At 55.0% G+C, this 19,034-nt stretch overlaps 2 long non-coding RNA genes across 3 annotated transcripts; one reads left to right on the top strand and one right to left on the bottom strand.

The window, feature by feature from the left end:
- The first annotated feature begins 3,078 nt into the window (after positions 1–3,078).
- On the top strand, positions 3,079–16,871 carry LOC122706247. Its single transcript, XR_006344351.1, has 3 exons — positions 3,079–3,276; positions 12,952–13,084; positions 16,516–16,871. It is a non-coding gene; the product is annotated as an uncharacterized LOC122706247 (long non-coding RNA).
- Positions 16,872–17,018: 147 nt separating this feature from the next.
- On the bottom strand, positions 17,019–19,005 carry LOC122706246. Of its 2 annotated transcripts, none has more exons than XR_006344350.1 (3): positions 18,837–19,005; positions 17,400–17,503; positions 17,019–17,266 (listed from the first exon to the last, which is right to left on the bottom strand). It is a non-coding gene; the product is annotated as an uncharacterized LOC122706246 (long non-coding RNA). The 2 variants fall into 2 exon arrangements; XR_006344349.1 differs by lacking the exon at positions 18,837–19,005 and adding an exon at positions 18,577–18,781.
- Between the last annotated feature and the right edge of the window lie 29 nt (positions 19,006–19,034).

Raw genomic sequence — 19,034 nt, 5'->3', positions numbered from 1 at the left:
GAGGGCATAGGCTTAGAAAGAGGCTTTTCTAGCACGGTGACCTGGAACCAGGAGACGTTCTAGGTGTGGACACCCTGGGACACTGCCACTGAAACTTCGGCCTAGACCCAGGCTGCTCAGCACTTTTCTCTAGCGCAGTGCACATCCTACAGGTGCAACCTGGTACTGACAAAACGAAGAGAAATGGGCAGAGAGGCAAAGCACTGGGTGGATTTGTGATAGTCCTCCTCCATCCATAACATACACCTCATCTGTCTGTGACCTTTCTCTGCCATTTTGAAGTGCTGGAAAGTGAGAGTGACATTGGGACAGTCTTGAACCTCTCACTGATATTTTAAAAATTTTTGAAAGAAATAACCGACCCTTTAGTACTTTACTTATTAACCCATAACTGGGATAACACGTCACAACTTCCTGTGGCACATCACAGGGCTGCCACGTGGAGACTGAGTGGGCCTGTTACAGGAGGAGGCCCCAGATGAGAAGAAGCATGGTCCAAAGACACTGAAATAGAAACAGTGTGGAGTGAACGTGAGGCAACTGAGGGAGAAGTGGAAGCTGAATACGGCTCCAGTTAGAATTGGAGAATCTGGAAAGAATAAGGCACCAGGCCTGCAGTTCCATTCCACTCTTAACAGAAAAAAAATATATAGATATAGGAGACTATCTAAGACCTTGAGAAAAGACGAGTTCTTCAAACTAGACCCTCCAAAAAGAAAGTTCATCCAAAGATACCATAAAAAGACAAACTGGAAGCAGATACTTGGAATACAGAACTGACGAAGGAGTAGTGGTCAGAATTTTTTAAAAATGTTTATTAAGACAAAAGCAGTCTTAAGATCAAACCAGTCAATTCTAAAGGAAATCAGGCCCTTATACAGAGCAAAGTAAGTCAGAAAGAAAAACACCAATACAGTATATTAACGCATATATATGGAATTTAGAAAAATGGGAACGATGACCCTATATGCAAGACCACAAAAGAGACACAGATGTAAAGAACAGACTTTTGGACTCTGGGAGAAGGCAAGGGTGGGATGATTTGAGAGAATGGCATTGAAACATGTATATTATCATATGTGAAATAGATCGCCAGTCCAGGTTCGATGCATGAGACAGGGTGCTCTGGGCTGGTGCACTGGGATGACCCTGAGGGTTGGGATGGGGAAGGGGATGGGAAGGAGGATCAGGATGGGGAACACAAGTACACCCATGGCTGATTTATGTGAATGTATGGCAAAAACCACCACAATATTGTAAAGTAATTAGCCTCCAATTAAAGTAAATTTTTTTAAAAAATTAATTTAAAAAAAAAGGAAATCAGCCCTGAATATTCATTGGAAGGACTGATGCTGAAGCTGAAACTCCCAATATTTTGGCCACCTGATGTGAAGAACTGACTCATTGGGAAAGACCCTGATGGTGGGAAAGATTGAAGGCAGGAGGAGAAGGGGATGACACAGGAAGAGATGGTTGGAAAGCATCACTGACTTGATGGAGATGAGTTTGAGCAAGCTTTGGGAGCTGGTGATAGACAGTGAAGCCTGGTGTGCTGCAGTTCATGGGGTCGCAAAGAGTCAGATATGACTGAGCAACTGAACTGAAGACAAAAGAGAAAAAGAGATTGAGCAGAGGGGGCAAAGTCATAAACAGGTGTTCTGCAGAAGGGGAAATAAAATGACTGGACATCAGTGATCAGGGAAACATACAGAAAAAACATTCGCTGTCATCAGATTGTCACAAGCTGTAGTCTTAAAATACCAGGACTTGGACTTCCCTGATGGTCCAGTGGTCCAAAACAAGGGACATTTGATCCCTGGTCCCGGAAGAGTACACACACTAAGGGACAATTAGACCTTTGCTCCACAACTATGGAGCCCTTATGCTATAAGAGTGTGAGCACTGCAACAAGAAAAGTCAGCAAGAGAGTAGCCTCTGATCACTGCAACTAGAGAAAGCCCGCCGGCAGCAAGGAAGACCTAGTATGGCCAAAAAATAAAAATAAAAAATACACCAGGCCAAGATGGAGAGCTATGGGAGCTCTCAGATTGCTGAAGTGAAGTGAAGTCGCTCAGTCGTGTCCGACTCTTTGCGACCCCATGGACTGTAGCCCACCAGGTCCATGGGATTTTCTAGGCATGAATACTGGAGTGGGTTGCTGTTTCCTTCTCTAGGGGATCTTCCTGACCCAGGTATCGAACCCGGGTCTCCTGCATTGTATGCAGATGCTTTACCGTCTGAGCTGTTGCTGAGGGAGTGTAAATCAGCCTAACTCTGAAAGACACTTTGGCTTTTCCTAATAAAGTGGAACATGAACATGCTGTGGGGCTCAGCAATTCTGCTACCAGGTTTGTACCCCAGAGGAAATCTGCACGTGTGCCCCAGAACGTGGGACGTGTGTAGCTGGCAGTGATAAGGAGGCTGTAAAAGTCCCAATTACTGAACACTGGTGTGAGCCAGGTGTGCTTTTAAGTTCTTTGCAGGAATTAACTCATTTGCTCCTCTACACGTTTATGATATGGGAGGTACAGAGAGGTTGAGTAACTAGCAATGAGGTCCCAGAGAGAAGAGAGGAGCAGTCAGTGGCAACGGAGCCCAGGGTCTGGGCCCTAACCACGAGCGAGGCAAAGCACTCTGTACTCAAGTGTCTCATGTAACACTAAACCCACAGACGTGTGAGGCAGTGACTTTGTTCATTCTGCGGATGAAGAAACCAAAGAGCAGAAATGTACACGAGGTCACATGTAGTGAACGGCAGGCTGGGAACAGACTTAACGCAGCTGTCCCACCTCTCCCGCATGTGCCTTTTTTCACTTAGGGCCGGGGTGACCCAGCGCGGTGATGAGAAGGAAGCAGAGCGTACAGAGTGGCTCTGGCCACTGTATCGCTCTGGCCCAATCGTCCCCACGCCGCGCACAGCAGGGAATCACCTGAGGGACTCCAGCTTCCCGGGGACCAGCTTTCCTGGCCACTACCGCACCTCCCTCACCTCATTGGTCAGGGCTGGGTATGTGCCTTCCGCGCAGCCAATGGGGTGAGGGGGCGGGGCGACTGGGAAAGTCGCGCGGCGAGCGGAGGGAAGCCCCCAGCGCAGACCGCGTCTCCTCTCGAGTCCCTGCGAAATGGAGAGCAAGTTACTGCCCCCAAAGAAGGAGGAGTTGGTGGCCTGGGGCTTCTGGAAGAGGTCTGTAACCACCACGGGAAGGAAGGGGAGAAGGAACCAACCAGACCAGCAGGACTGGAAAGCGTGGGGCCACTTGGCTGCGCTTGGAGACGGTGAGTGCAGGGCGCTGCAGCAGCTGGGACACGACACTCAAGAAGGCCAAGGGTGGTGGGCTGGTCTGTGCGGAGGGAACAAGCCGGAGCCGGGTCTGAGATAAGCCAGTGGAGGGCAATGCTCGGCCTCCAGGGAGGACCTTTGGGACAGGGGGCAGTCCTCTGGTTTGGAGGCATTGACGGTGTTTTCCCTGGTAAGGGATCCAAACAAGTCCATGTGAGCAGAAAGGATGGGTATTTACTGTCCGACTCTAGAGTGTGTGGAGGTGCCCTAGGGTAGTGGGCCCTCAGGCTGGCCCCAGGAAGGGTCTGGAAACCGGAAGCACTGCCCATGGAAGGTATTTTTGCCCTCCCAATGACCAGCCCAACCTGCTGCCTGAGCTACTGAACAAAATGAGAGGACCAAACCAAAGGTCAAGTTTATATCTTCAGCATGCATGAGACTGCCTGGTGTGTGCGCTTAGTCGCTAAGTCTGTCAACTCTGCAACCCCATGGACTGTAGCCTGCCAGGCTCCTCTGTCCTTGGGGATTCTTCAGACAAGAATACTGGAGTGGGTTGCCATGCCCCCTCCAGGGGATCTTCCCAACCCAGGGATGGAACCCAGGCCTCCCACGTTGCAGGGGGATTCTTTACCATCTGAACCACTAAGGAAGCCCGAGACCACTTGGGCTGAAGCAAAATCTGTCCCAATTTAACTTTCTGGGAATTGTCAGTTCCATTTGCTCTTACTGAAATCCAGCTTTTTCCACAGAGAAAAACAGGGTCCCCAGTTTTATGTGTCCAGTCTTCAGCCTTGGATGGATTACTCTTTTGTCCCAAGTCAAGTGACCCTAGGAAGCAGACCGTTGATTCAGTTGGGTTCGGTACCCAGTGCTGGATCTCTCAATGGAGAATTCGGCAGCCCCCACAGTGGCCTGTATATGGCAGGGAGGGCAGAGAACATTTTGCAGAGGATGTTGCTGGGGAAACAATCCCAGAGATGTTCTGTCCTGTCACCCTGCCAGAGTCCTTCTTGGCAAAACCCTGCTTCACTTAAGGCGGTTGATGGAGGGAGTGTTCAGTGACAGCATTGAGGAAGGGTCTGGGGGCATGTGGCCTAGCTGACAGAGCTCTGTGAGAGAAGGAAGCATCCAGGAATGTAGGGAGGGAAGTTCAGAAAAAGAAGAACAGCCAGATGACCTCGAGGGGGATGTAACCTTACGCGGCCTGGCCTGTGGGCATTGAAGGTGGCCCTGCTATCAGGCTCAGAATAGTGTGAAATAAGAAACCAGCCTTCTGGGACAGGTTAGGGAACCAGGGGGCTGACCTGCTGTTTTGCTGTGTGACCTCAGGCAAGTTGCTGCCTTTCTCTGGGCAGTTTCTTGTCTGTGAAATGGACACTGTAGAGCACAAGTAAATGAAAACTCACTGTGAAAAGTCAAAAGCCCAGTGCCAAGGCAGTGAGACAGAGGGTCCTAGCCATCACTCAGCCGGCACAGGGGCAATGAGTGAGCCACCCAAGCCCCACACAAGGATCCCAGCATCCCCACTGGCTACTCCCTGCCCAGTTCTACTCTGAGCCACAGGGTCCCCACGGGAAAGGGCCAGGCAGTCTCACCCACGAAGAGTAAGGAACCTTATGCCACATGAGCATTGCAGGCCCCGTGGCAGGTTGGGGACAAAGACAGCCTCTGACTGCAGCTACCTACAATAGGCTGACAGAGAGCTTGTCCTTGGGGGCTAAAGGCAGAGCCACAGGGGCCTCCTCTCTCCCCAAGAGTCCTTGCCCCGCCCCCACCCTTGGTTTCCTGGGGCCTGTCAGTCAGACCCTCTGTGCCAGGACGGCCCAGCTCACTGGGGTTGGGCTGGGGGCTGACCTCGGTCGTGAGCTGCAGGGCGAGGCTGTGAACCTGTCCCCTGGTGGCTCTGGGCCCGTCTCCACACCACTTTTCTTCCCCAGCCTGGGCACTGGCCCTGGCTGCCAGATGTTCTGAGATACTCCTTTCCTCTGTGGTTCCAGGGCTGTGGCTGAGGTCTAGGAGCGGATAAGGCTGAGGCTTCTCCCCACAGAGGTCAGGGCAGGTACCAGATATGGAGTAGCCCCAGCCCTGTCCAGGGAAGGGCAAGCAGCTGAGGAAGCCAGGCGAACCACGCAAGGCCCACACTGGAAGGACCCTTCAGGCCCCTGTTTCTCCCTCCAGTTTGCAGACAGAGAGACAAGGGCAGAGAGAGAAATTGGGCCTGGGTCCCACAGAGAGGTAGGGGGTGCCCCTCTGGAGAATCCCCAAATGATGCCTTCAGCTGAGAGCTGGCTAGAGGTGCCTGTCCTCCCAGCACTGGAGCCCTTGATGGTCAGAGCTGCACCAGCTCCTGTTTCCTGAGGACACAGTTCCCAGCCTGAGGGTCCACTGATGGACCTGCCCTGCTTTGCTCAGGATCCCCCGAGAGCAGCTGAGGCAAAGGACGGGAGCCCCCACCCAGCTCCTCCAAGCAGAGTCATAAGGGTGAGGCCTGATCCCTGTTAGTGCGGTATCCAAGCACGAACAGTACATAAGCTCCAGGCCGTGGACATGCTACATTGTCTGTCATTGGTGGCTGCTCATTATATCTGATTGTTTCCTGAACTTAATAAGAAGTGGGAACAATGCCTTGTTGGTGGAACAATGGATAGATTATGTCACTAACGCCCCCCTACACAGTTGATCTTGGGTCTCTGGTTTTATGGCTTTAATACTGACACCTGAACTGGACCCCAGGTATAAATAAGCTCAGGGGCACCAGAAATAGGCACAGTGCCCCGGGTCTTGTGTGATCCTCACATCTTCCTTTGAGGTAGGTACTGTCAGTATCCCCACTTTGCAGATGAAGAAACAGAGGTTTAGAGAAGGCAGACTTGTTCTTGCTAATCTAGTCAGTGGGTGGTGGTCAGTTTTCTTCCCCTCCAAATTTTGCAGTGACTAAAAATTTCCCTGAATCCAAAAGTATTGATGGGTGATACTCCCTCAGTGCTTCCTGTGTGACTGATTCCACCCCATCTGAGAGCTGCCTGAGGGCAAGCCCGAGCCCCTAAATCCCCTTCAATCTCCACATCCTCCCTCCCACCCACAGGTGCACCAGGTCGGGCCCACAGAGCCTTGACCCTGATGCATCTGCTTTGTCCTGGTGAGGACTGAGTGCCTGGTCCCCACCCAGGGCCACCCCGAGACGGAGCAAGGGCCCCAAGGCTCAGATCTTGGCCCTCAGTAGAGAAATCCTGATCCTGATTCACAAGCCTTCCCCTCCCCGCCTCCTACACTCACCTCCCAGGTAGCCTCGGCTTCTGTCCCAGACCCTCTGTTTCCTGAGCACAAGGACTCAGTGTAGTCCTAGAGGGCCTGGCCCACACCATTGCATCCTCTGTCTGGGAGGCCCTACTTCCAGCCCCATCCCCAGCCCTGAGGGAGGGCAGCCAGGACCAGCCAGGCCAGCTGTCACCTTCTGTGAGGGTGGGCGGGGCCTGCTCCCAATTTCTCCCCTCTGTCTCTGGGGGGACCCACCCTGGACACTCCTTGGGTTCTGTTGTGGACCTCAGCTCTGGCAGCACCTGGGGCCTGGTGGGGACAGCAGGACCCTGGCCCCTGGCCCTCACCCCATTCTGAACCTCATTAACCCAACCAAGGCCGGTGGGCCGCTCCGCTGGGAAGCAGGCCATAAAGAGTTAGAGAGAGCATGACCCAGGGACAGCGGCCCAATGGGTAAACCAAATAGGGTCATGGTATCACTAAGGGTCAGAACCCCTGAGTCCCGCCAGTCCACTCCCAGTGCATAGAGGGGGACCTGAGCCCAGAGTCAGCAGAGGGTTTGTCCAAGGCCAGCAGGCCACAACCCATCTCTGTGTTCTTGAAAGCCTGCTGCCAGGAGACCCAGGGAGAGTTTCACAGCGGCCTGGCCCATAGACAGTGGACAGGAGGCTGAGGGGATTGGGCGTGGCTGGTGCCTACTCAGTAAATGCCAGTTTGGTCCCCAAAGAGAAGCCAAGCTGGGCCCAGACCTCCCACAGGCCTGGAGCCCACCTTGCCTGCACAGACTCCGGGAGATCGCCTGGGCTATCTGCTGGGGCCTGCACCTGTGGGAAGGGGGCGGGTGCGGAAGACTTGGGAACACCTGGGCTGCTGGCCTCCCTTCTTGGCTGGCTGCACTATCCTGGTTCTCACATTCCTGTCCTCAGGTGTGGGCAAACCTAGGTCACGCTCACCTGAGGGCACGGACCCTCGCCCCTAGTAGCTCACATTGCAGCTTCCAAGGCCAGCTGCACCCGGAGTCCCGCTCCTGCCCCCAGTCATCCCATTCAGCCTGGAGTGCGAAGCCCTTGTCCATTTGTGAGCAGAAGGGCTGCCTCAGTCCAGGAGGCTCTACACTCTGGACCTGAGCCCCCAGCTCTGCAGAGGCCCAGACAGGGAGTTTGGGACCTATTATACAGACAGGAAATCTAAGGCCCCATGAGGGGAAGGGCCTAGTCCTTATTATACAGACAAGGAGTTTATGACCCATTATACAGACAGGGAATCTGAGGCCCCCATGAGGGGAAGAGGCTAGTCCCTATGATGGAGCTGGGGCTGCCTGCTTTTTTGCACTAGGTCCCTGGTTTCTGGCTTGGGGAAGTCTCTAGGGTCTTCAAGAAGGGCTTCTTGGGGGTCCTGACTCCAGGTGGGCCCCTCTTCCCCCGACCCCAGACAGCTCTTAGCCCCTTCCACCTTCCACCTGGATCCTGGCAGCCCTCTGGTTGTTTTTCTTCTCCAAAACCTGCATCTTGCTCCTGTCACTAGCCAGGGCCAGGCAAGGAAGGACAGATTGCAGCCCCATCTGAGGAGAGCCCCACCCCCATCCTCTAATGCCAACAGACACCCCCACACAGGCTCCTCCATCTGGGCAGGTCCCGGCATGCAGAGAGAAGCCCAATTTCCAATGTGGACCCCAATCTGCCTCCCCCACCCCTCTGTGGATGAGGTGTCTGGGGGCTGACCATGTGCCCCTCCTGTGGACCTGTCAGTCTCTGCAGTTGTGTCAGGGTCCTGGGATTAGAGGAGGGGAGAAACGAGACAAGGAACAGCTGGGTCCCCAAGATCCCAAGTCACACCCAGCCCACCCAACAAGAAGGCAGCAGGGGGACTTCCATGGTGGTCCAGGGCGAAGACTCTGAACTCCCAATGCACGGGGCCTGGGTTCCATCCCTGGTCAGGGCGCTGGATCCCACATGCTGCAACTAAGACCCGGCACAGCCAAATAAGCAATTTTTTTTTTAATAAAAAAAATTCTTGCCTGGAGAAACCCATAGACAGAGGAGCCTGGTGGGCTATCGTTCATAGGGTCACAAAGAGTCGGGCACAACTGAAGTGACTTCGGAGGGAGGGGTGTAGCCCTAACAGGCTAACCCAGAGGGTACATAAGATCAAAGCCCCATGGCAGCTCTCTGGCCCTAAAGGGACCCTGATTCAGAAGGGGGACTTTTGCCTCAAAGCGTCCAGGCCTGCAGTAGCATGAAATGTGTAACAAGAGCAGCTAACATTTTAGAAAAAACAAACAAACAAACAAACAAACAAAAAAAGAGCAGCTAACATTTTAGGACTATGTGCCACGTGTCCAGAACAACACTGAGCCTTTTACAAGCTTGTCCAGTTTAATCCTCACAGCTAGCTGCTGAGGGAGGAAAACTGTTACTCTTCTTGATTTTTACAGATGAGGCCCAAAGAGGCTTCCCTGATAGCTCAGTTGGTAAAGAATCCACCTGCAATGCAGGAGACCTGGGTTCGATCCCTGGGTTGGGAAGATCCCCTGGAGAAGGGAAAGGCTACCCACTCCAGTATTCTGGCCTGGAGAATTCCATGGACTCTATAGTCCATGGGGTTGCAAAGAGTCGGAGTGACTTTCACTTCACTTCCCAGAGAGGTGGAGTACATAATGTGGGCACACAATAGTGTAATGTGGGGTCAGGATTTAATGAGCTAGTGGTCAGGTTCCATAGCCCAGAGTCTTTTTTTTTTTTTTTTTGCCTACTTAGGATTTTATTGTTGTGGTTCACAGATTTAGTTGCCCTGTGGCATGTGGCATCATAGTTCCCCGACCAGGGACTGAACCCGTGTCCCCTGCGTTGGAAGGTAGATTCTTAAGCTCTATTTTGGGGACAGTGACGCCCACAGAATCCTGGGATTGAAATGGAAGACAGACTGAGGTAGAGACTCTGAGAAGAGGAGGGTGGAAGGAGCCTGAAGTGGCAGATGGGGCTAGAGGTGGAGAGTGCTGGAGGCCCCGTGCGTCCCTCGCACCCCCTGCAGCCCGTCGCTAGTGCAGCGTCAGGCCCTGTCCAGCTGCTGCCTCCCTCTCCGCTGTGCTTGGCCCGTTGGCTGCTCCACACAGGACCCCCATGGGCTCACATTCGCTCACAGGCGAGTCCTCGGAGGGGCCCCCAGGGACTGGAGAGAGGGAGATATCGCAGGACACGGGCACGGGGCTGGGAGACCCTAGCGCCGGGGCCCACGTCTACACTGGTTACAAGCCATCTGCGTAGTGTTTGCACAGGGCTCCCCAGGGTCCACCTCCTTCCTTCCCAGAGCCTGCATCTGCCCCGAGGGCCCAGCCCTCGGTCCCTGTGTTCTCTCGGACATGGGCCACTGCACACCCCATAAAGAGGAGAGTCCCTCCAGGCCCCCACGGAGACTTCTCCGACCCTCAGTAGTCTGGGCTGAGAAACAGACAAAAGCAGAGATTTTTTTTTGTACACATGTGTGGTGGCAGAACTGGTACTGCAAATTTGCTTCCTTCAGGAACTGACAGCCCTCTCAGAGCCTAGCACTGGACCCCAGTTTGAGATCCACTGATTTAGACCAACTCCATCTTCTCTGGGGCTTCCCTGGTGGCTCAGACGGTAAAGAATCTGCCTGCAGTGCGGGATACCTGGGTTTGATCCTTGAGTTGGGAAGATCCCCTGGAAGAGGGTATGGCAACCCACTCCAGTATTCTTTTCTGGAGAATCTCCATGGACAGAGGAGCCTGGCGGGCTACAGTCCACGGGGTTGCAAAGAGTCAGACACGACTGAACGACGAAGCATAGCACACAACACAGCCACCTTCTCTGGGGCCTGAGGCCAGCTCGGCGCTGCGGCTGAGACCCCCTGTCGCTCTGCTTCAGTCACAGCAGTCGAGCGGCTCTGGTCAGGGTCCTGTTACATGGCACACACCCCGTCCAGGTCCTTACAATGCTCCATCCCGTGGCTCTCAGCCGTCCCCTCAACGTCTGTATCTGTTACTCTGTGTCTGTGTGTGCACACATCTGGGAGGATGTGCGTGTGTGTGTGTGTCTCTGGGTGAGTGTCTGAGGTGTGTCTTGGTATGTGCGTGTGTCCCACTGTCTGTCTGCCTGTGCACATATGCATTTGGCCAGGAGACTAAGGGAGGATGCTGGTCAGGAAGAGGCCCCCTCCAGGAGGAGCTGGAGTTGAAATCAGGTGGACAGGGCCTGGGACCCCCAAGCCCATGCTCTGGCCCGGTCCCACCCTTCACAGCAACTCCTCACCTACTCCACTTTTCATCTGGATCAGGGACTATTCACAACATTCCCAGCTCCATGTCTCTCCTCTCTGGGCCTTTTCAGTAGCTCTCCCCTCTTGTTGAAATACCCTTAAAAAGAAAAAAACGTTTTCTGGCCATGCTTGATAGCAGGTGGGCTCTTAATTCCCCGACCAGGGGTCAAACCCACACCCCCTGCATTGCACTCAGAGTCTTAACCCCTGGACCACCCTTTGAAGTCCTGAAATGCCCTTTTTCCTTTTGCTCCTTGAAGATGCCTAGTCATCCCTCAGTGAGGATTTTGAAGCCCAGAAGCCCCCTCTCTGGGGAAGACTTTGCTGTCTGCCGCCCCACCTGCAGCTCTCAGAGTGCCTCTCCCCTTATCAGGCACATTAAATTCTAACAGCCCACCTGATGTGTGCCCCCTCCCATACCAGAAGCTTTGGCGGGCAGGGAGTGGTCTGCTCTGACTTTGGTTCTTCTATGTGTGGAAGAGGGCAGGTGTGTAGTGGGTGGTTAGTGCATGCACGCTGCATGGGGGAGCAGAGAATGACAGCAAGAGCATGACGAGGAAGAGACAGAGGGAAAGAAGTGGAGGACAAAGCCAGGGGCATCCTGAGAAGGGGAAGAGATTCATTGGCATGCCGGGGGAGAGACAGGACAGCGGAGATGAGAATGGGGAGGGAGAGGAAAGGGGTGGACAGACTGCACGGATCCGGGGATGCCAGGCCTTATTCTGCCTCTGAAGCCTCTGTGGTTCTTCCTCTGTAAATTTCAGGACCACTGCTACCTCTTGCCAGCATGCCCTCCACTATTCAGCCACCTTCTCATGAAGCCTGGGATGTGATTCTTCCTCCTCCAACTCTTTCCTGAGGGCCACGGGTCCCTGCTAGACCTTGAGTGTGCTAGTAGTAGGAATGGAGTGGTCTGGGTGCCGCATGGACCTGAGATCACCTTGTTTTCACCCATGTTCAATGATTCCTGTCCAAGTCGCATGGATGTCCTCACTGTGTCCTGATGGCGGGGATGGGGAGTGGGGCAGACAACTCCATCATGCTTCCCTGAACACACGAAGCCCTCTGTCCTGAGTGCTTCCACCCCCAAGCATCCTGACTTGAACTCAGCAGCTAAGGTTACCTCACCTCCCTCTGGCCTGGCCCTGGGCTGGCAGGTGGGGCTCAGCCATGAGGAGGGGAGCCAGGACCTGTTGGCACTGACAGATTTCCCACATGCTCCCAAGAATGATCCAGAATGTGATATCCAGGAGTATTGATACCCAGGAAAGGGCATCTGGCCTTGGCCAAATGATTTGCAGTTTGGGGCTCTGGTCTCCTCTCCTTTACCCGTGGTGACAAAGGTTGGCCCACCTCCTGCCCACAGTCCATCCCACCAGTGTCAGAAGAGAACCCCCTACCCGAGCCCAGCTTGATACTGAGGGGTGAGCCAGCCTCCTGGCCCAGGGCTGCCCCCAGCGCTGCTAGCAGCACCAACTTCTCCCTAAGCAGCCAGACACACTCTGCTTCCAGGGCCACACAAGGCTGTCTTTTCACCTTGCAGCTGCTCTAAGCAGGCCCCTAGCTGTTGGTGGCCCTGGCCCAGTTCCTCTGAGAGTCTCTTGTTCGCCTGTGAAGACCCCCACTCTGCCCAGAGTCATGATTTGGCCTCAGGGTGGGGGAGGGGCTCCCCTGCGTGGGGTCTGTCTGCTTAGGCTAGCCCTTGGGCCTTTACCCATGCAGCTCCCTCCTCCCGAGTTCCTGACCTCCACATCCTCTGAGACTCAGCCCTTCCCGGAGCCCTCCTCTGACCATCCCAGCCCACAGAGGCTTCTCAGAACTCCAGGCTTCAACTCTGGACCAAATGGTTTAAGGCTGGACAGTTCCTCGATGCCCACCAGCAGAGGGCGCTGTTTCTGTGGACCTACAATGTGAACCGTGCTCACCAGAGTAGAACTGTGGGGGGGCCCTACTCCAAGCTGTCCCTCCTGATCATTCTCTTTCCCATGGTGTCCTTAGGGCCGCTCAACCTCAGCATCCCCAAGGACAGGGCCCAGGCCTCCCTGCTTCTCTGCCCCCGGCACAGGTGGCCACAGCCTGGCTGAGTTAGTACCTGGATTCCTTGCAGGGCTGACAAGTTCCCTGTTGTGGCCCCCCAGGGTGAGCATCAACAGCGGCTTCTGCAGGAAGGTTGAGCCTGTGCAGGCATCTCAGCTGTCCCCATCAAGACTCCGTCTGGGCCCTGAGGCCCTCCCACCACAGCTCCTGGCCTAGTACCAGCATCTCCTGCAGGTACGCTCAGTCTAGAGGCCCCTCCCAATCTTCAGACCCACTGTTAGGACCCTGAATAAGCTCTTCTCTACCCGCTCGACTGTTTTCCCATCTGAACCTGGAAAGGAGTCAGCTGGATGATGGCAAGTTCTTCCCAAATGTAGGGAGGAGGTGTCCCTCTTGGGCTGAATAGCATCTCCTGCACCGCCCTCCTTCCCCAGCTACTGCTCCAAGAATGAAGACCTGGGAATGAAGCACGTAGGAGGGCTAGTGTTCAGGGCCATACCAGGCTCCCACTTGAAGGGGGCCTCTGGTCATCCCTATCTCAGGGGCCCCCAGGGCCAGGGGACTGTCGGCTCATCTGGTCCAGACACAGCTGGGCCTTTTCCACTTCTGTCTGCAGTAGCAGGAAACTGGGAACAGAAGGCACTCTCTGCCCAGCCTCTGCAACTCCACCCCTCTCCCATCTCCCGGCACCATCACTTGTGTTCTGTGTCCTTGTCTGGCCTCCTCCACTCCTTCTGTCCCTGTGATTCCTACAGCTGGTGCCTCTCCTGCTCCAGGCAGGCCACAGAGCATTCCACCTGCTGGGTTGGCGGGGTGGGGGGGCCGAGGAGGAGGACTGAAGGCAGCACCAGCCCCTGGAGAGGGCGGGTCCAGCCTCATCACACACATCCCCCACCCAGGCAGGGCAGTGTCTAGCCCCTGATAAAGCAGGTCCTGCCTACCCCACCAGCTGCGATAAGCTGAGCTGGGAGCCCAGTAGGGACCTGTGCCCTGAGGCTCTGAGGAGCTGCCCAGCCATTGTCACTGCCGGCTCCAGATGTGAAACCCTCCACCTCCAGCTGGACTCAACACACATCCCCTTCTCCACCCAGCTCCTCATGGTTCTGGAGCTCCAGGAAAAGTACAGGGGATGCTGTTGTGGGATGCTGGAGAGTTGGCAGGCAGGTCAACTGGGTCTCCAGGGTCCCCCCTGGCCTGGTAGAGAGCCATGGCTCTAGAAGGGCCAGTTGTGGGCTGAGACCCCCAGGCCACTAAAGGCTTAGGTACCTAGGCCATCATAGGTGGCTCACATGGGGCGGGGTGCTGGATATCTCCTCTAGAAGCCTCAGTTTGCACAACCCTCTCTCCTTCCCTGGGGACTGAAGCTTCCCCAGGGGTGACTGGGCTTCTGAGGAAACTCTCCTGTCCATTGAGCTGAAACCAACTACCTCCCTCCCTCTTACTCTTCTTGGGAGGGGAGGGACAGAGGTTCCCTGGTCCATCCTTTGCGTCTGTCTGCTGCTCCCAGCCTCACCAGGCGATGCACCAGACACCTCCAAGGGGTCCATTCACAGATGACACTTTCAACAGGTAGCCCTGTTGGGGACTCCATTTTCCTGTCTCCTTTGGATGCCCTTGACCCTGACAAGACTTCTTCCTGAGAACGTGACATCAGGCATGGGCCCCAGCCCTGAGCATTCTGGGGTTTTCAGTCTAGTAAGGGGAGTTTGTTTGCTCAGGCGACATCCTTGGGGCTCTGGACTAGCAAGGAGGATCAGGGGGAAAGGACCAGAGTTTTACTTTCTGCTTCAGAGCCAGCAGCTCACTGGGCCCTGCTGAGTCCCAGCTCTCATTCCCACCTCTGCAGCACCTGTGCTTGCTCAGACAGGGCCTCCAGTGCTGCCTGCAGGCAGCCAGCTAGCTAGGCCCACTGCCACCTGCTCTCTGCCAACCACACCCATCTCTGCCTCCAGTCTTGCTCAGGGGCCCTGTCTGAGCACCTGCCAGGAAAAGAGCAGCCAGGCTTCAGCAGGGGCCCCAGAGCCTGGAACACCACTTCCCCTACATTCACCTGCATCCTTTAGTGGGGCTCAGTGGCAAGCAGACTCCAGTGGCCAGGGGCGATGGGTGTGATGGGGACAGCAGGCAAGGCCAGGCATCATTTCATGGGGTCCTGCTTCCATGGGTCCTGACAGCAGGACAGAGGGGAGGCCCTTCCTCAGATGTGGAAACTGAGCCCTGGGGCTGAGCAGGCACTTAAACCCTTCAACCCTAACCTTTCACCCAGTATGCTCCCTGGTGATTCAGATTTCAAATAAACACCAGCCTCAACCTCACTGAACAGTTCTCAATTTCAACAGATTCTATGATCTGTGAGTGCTGACTATGGCCTGGCCAATGCTGAACAACTGCGGGTTCATTTGATCCTCCTGGGTTTGGGGTCGGGGGGCGGAAGTACAGAGTTCAGGATTCATTTGCCCCAGGTCACACACAGTCCACTGGGACCTGGGCCCACGTTCCCCCACTCTGCTGCTCTCCTTCCTAGTGTGGGAGTATAGCAGTGGCAGGGGGCAAGGGCACATTTGGGGAGATGCTGTATTTTAGCTCTGATATAGGGGGTCAGAAGCCCTCAGTTCAAGTCCCTGCTTCAGCACCTCTCCGGCTTTCATCGCTTCAACTGTAAGATGGGGGCCTTACCCACAACTGACCTGCCTACTCCTCACATACATGCCCAACCTGCCCCAGCTCGGGATGTGCCTCCACCCACCAGGACCTCTCCCTTCTAGACACCTTGACTCTCCTCTCCCAACTCCAGGCTCAGGTTCCTATAGCTCCCTCCTCAGCTGTCCCCCTCGGGTTCACCATCACACAAATCATCACCAAAGTGGACCATGAGGACCTGCTCCTGCCCCCACCTCCCCCTGGCACAGCACCCATAATTCCACCCTGGCTGGGTGCTCTGTCTTTCCCACTTAGAGGCAGGGACTCTCTACGGCAGCCCCCAGACCTTACTGAGACCTTGAGCTTGCCTGGCTTGGTTTGAGGGTGAGGACTGAGGATTTATCACAGTGGGTAGTGGCACAGGCCAGGCTGTTGAGCTTGTGTGGCCCGCGCAGAGGAAGCACAGCCACCAAGGGCTGTGGGAGCAGAGAGAAGGGTGCTTGACCCTCCCTGGGAACTCCCAGGAACGCTTTCCCGAGGTGACCCTTGGGCTAAGGCCTGAAGGTGAATTAACTGTCCTGGAAAGGGCAAAGATGGATGTGGCAGACAGCAAGAACAGCAGGACAAGGAGGGGATCAGAAAAGCTGGGGTCTGGAGAGAGAGGTAAGCTGAGCCAAGAGCCCAGGGGGGCACAAGGGAGATGAAAGGGGCTGGAGTTGCTGTGGGGCTCAGGTGGCTAGTGGCAGGGTGTGGGGCAGAGGCATCTCCTTGGTGGCACAGAAAAGACTTGGCGGGCACATGGGTTGAGGCTCTGAGAAAGAGCTTGGACCTAACGGGTGGAGGATGTGGAGTAAACCTTCTCTGCAGGTGTTCCAGGCCCTGAGCTTCTCAGCCATCCATTGCCAAGGTCTCAGCCATCCAGCACTGGAGGAATGAGGGGTGTGGGGTGGGTGAACTAGGGGTGAAGGGGTTACCCATACTTTACTTTTTCCACGTGCCTGATACTCTGCCTCTCTTTCTTCTAGGTTCCAGTTCTTTTAGGAACAAAGAAACAAAAGAATGAGGCTCTAAGGTAGAATTTCAGGCAGGACATCTGCTGGACTTAAGATTTTAGAGAGGGAGTGACCCCATGGACTAGCCCACCAGGCTCCTCTGTCCATGGGATTTTCCAGGCAAGAATACTGGAGTCGGTTGCCATTTCCTTCTCCAGAGGATCTTCCCGACCCAGGAATTGAACCCATGTTTCCTGCGTCTCTTGCATTGGCAGGCAGATTCTTTACAACTGAGTCACCTGGGAAGCCCTCCTTTAAGTTAATTGCCTTCAATACTGCTACCAGAAAAGCCACATTCTGTTTGGCTGGGAGAGAATAGATACATGTATATGTATGGCTGAGTCCCTTGTTGTTCACCTGAAACTATCACAACATTGCTAATTGGCTATACCCCAATACAAAATAAAAAGTTTAAAAAAATAAATTATAATGCCAACCCTCTCCAAAAGTATAACCAGAAATTGAAAAGAGAAAAGAATTTTGTTATTTTTTAATTCTTTGGTTGCACTGGGTCTTCGTTGCTGCATTCAGGCTTTCTCTAGTTGTGAGTGGGGGCTACTCTTCCTTGGGGTGCACGGTCTTCTCGTTGCTTGGCTTCTCTTGTTGCAGAGCAAAGGCTCTAGGTGCACAGGTTTCTGTAGTTGCAGTTCTGGGGTTCTAGAGCTCTGGCTCTAGCTCCAAGACATGTGGAATCTTCCTGGACCAGGGATTGAACCTATGTCCCCTGCATTGGCAGACGGATTCTTATCCACTGTGCCACCAGGGAAGCCCTCTATTTTACTTTTGAAAAAGAAAGCTCTGCTTTTTTCCTGGATTCTCCATGGTAGGAGGGCTAGTGGGAAGAGGGCCCAACTTACCCCCTCAGAGCCTGGTGCCCACAGCAGGGCTAGGGACAGGAACCTCTTTGAGCTGCTCCTCCCTCAGTTGCCAACGTTATCCCGGCTTCTAGGAGTCACAGGATCTGCGGGCAACACGAAGAGGTGGGAGGAGATATCAGAGTCCTCCCACCGCGACTGAATGAATGAAACCCTTAGATGAAACCTGGCTGCTGTGGCCACAGGCCACAGGCCAAGCTTCGAGGCCCAGGCAAGAATGGCAATTTGGACTCCTTTAGGACTCCTTTAGGCGCAGGATCTAGGGGCGCAGGCTTCCGGGCTCTCGGTCACCAACTGCACACTAGAAGCGGTTCCTGAATTTCTATAATGGGGAGTTGGGTGCAGTTGGTTGAAGGGGGGCCGGGAGCCGGTTTTCAGGCTGCAGTAGTGTAGCAAGCACCCCGTTTTTACTTCTGTTGCTTACTTCCAGTAGGGATGGTGGAACTAGTGGAGATTTTGGGGGTACTAAGCCCTCGCTCAAGCCACGCCACCAGACGCCAGTTTAAAGAAGAGCCAGAGGTTAGACACTGGAGAGCTTCGTAACTCCGAGGGGGCGGCTCCGCTCCTACCGAGCTAGGTTGGCGGGGAGGCAGCGCCTCGCGTCAGGGGCGTGCCCAGCTCTCTTTGGGGCGGGACCGGGACCGGGCCAGGGAGAAGGCTGGCGGGTACCGGGCTTCCGCTGTGGTCTCCCGGGGAGGGGCGGGGTCTGGAGGGATGCTGTGTCCCTGGCGTGGCGCGGTGACAATTAGAGGCCGCTTCGCTTAGCGACGCCAGCGAGAGCTCGGGGGCGGGGAGTGCACGCTCACAAACCCAAAAGACTCGACCTCACTTTTGTCATCTGGAAAACAGGACCTCGTTAACCCGCCCTGGCCGAGAGCGGAACTGTAGGTGGGCGGGGCTTTGGTGAGCCGCGGGAGAGAGGTTCATCGAGTGACTCGGGGAGAAATTGCAGCCCAGTCTGGCCGCGGAGGGGCTAAGGGCTTTTCTTTGGTGAGGGCTTATGAACTGAGAAACAATGCTGGTCCGCTTACTGCCATCCTCCAAGGATGCTCTAGGAAAAGGACACACACACCACCACCCCCTTTCTTCCAGACCCCGTCCCATCAGAGACCCCGCATACAAGACTGTCCGGTATCGGCTCAAACTGCTGTGCACCTACACTGGGACTTGGGTGTGCAGCCACGGCTTAAAGAAAATAAAAAACCTGCACAAAGAATAAGGTCTCATTTGCTTCTTCCACATAACCGGTAGTTGGGACCGTCGGCTCGAATCTCCGTGATCTTTAGCGCCCTCTTGGGCCCCGGAGCCAGGCCTTGCGCTTAAGCCCCGCCTGGTTTTCACGGAGGCAACAGCGAAACAATGCCCTCCTCCCGGCGCGCAGGAAGGGACAGACGGGCACGGGCGGGGTTGGGTCTCCACCTTTTGGCTCTCGGCGCAGTCCGCCGCGGACCGAGCCCCCGTCGCGTCTTTAGGGCCTACGTGCGACGCGACACGGCGGGAGGGCGGACCGCGGTCAAGGACTTCCCCTCGACCCTACAGGAACCAGGTTCTGTCGCTGCCCTACGGAGCCGCACAGAGAAGACAGGTCCTCCAGAGCCTTCGAGTCGGGGGTTAGAG

This window comes from Cervus elaphus, chromosome 13, assembly GCF_910594005.1.
Source record: "Cervus elaphus chromosome 13, mCerEla1.1, whole genome shotgun sequence".
NCBI lineage: Eukaryota > Metazoa > Chordata > Mammalia > Artiodactyla > Cervidae > Cervus > Cervus elaphus.
This window is presented reverse-complemented; position numbering and strand designations above follow the sequence as displayed.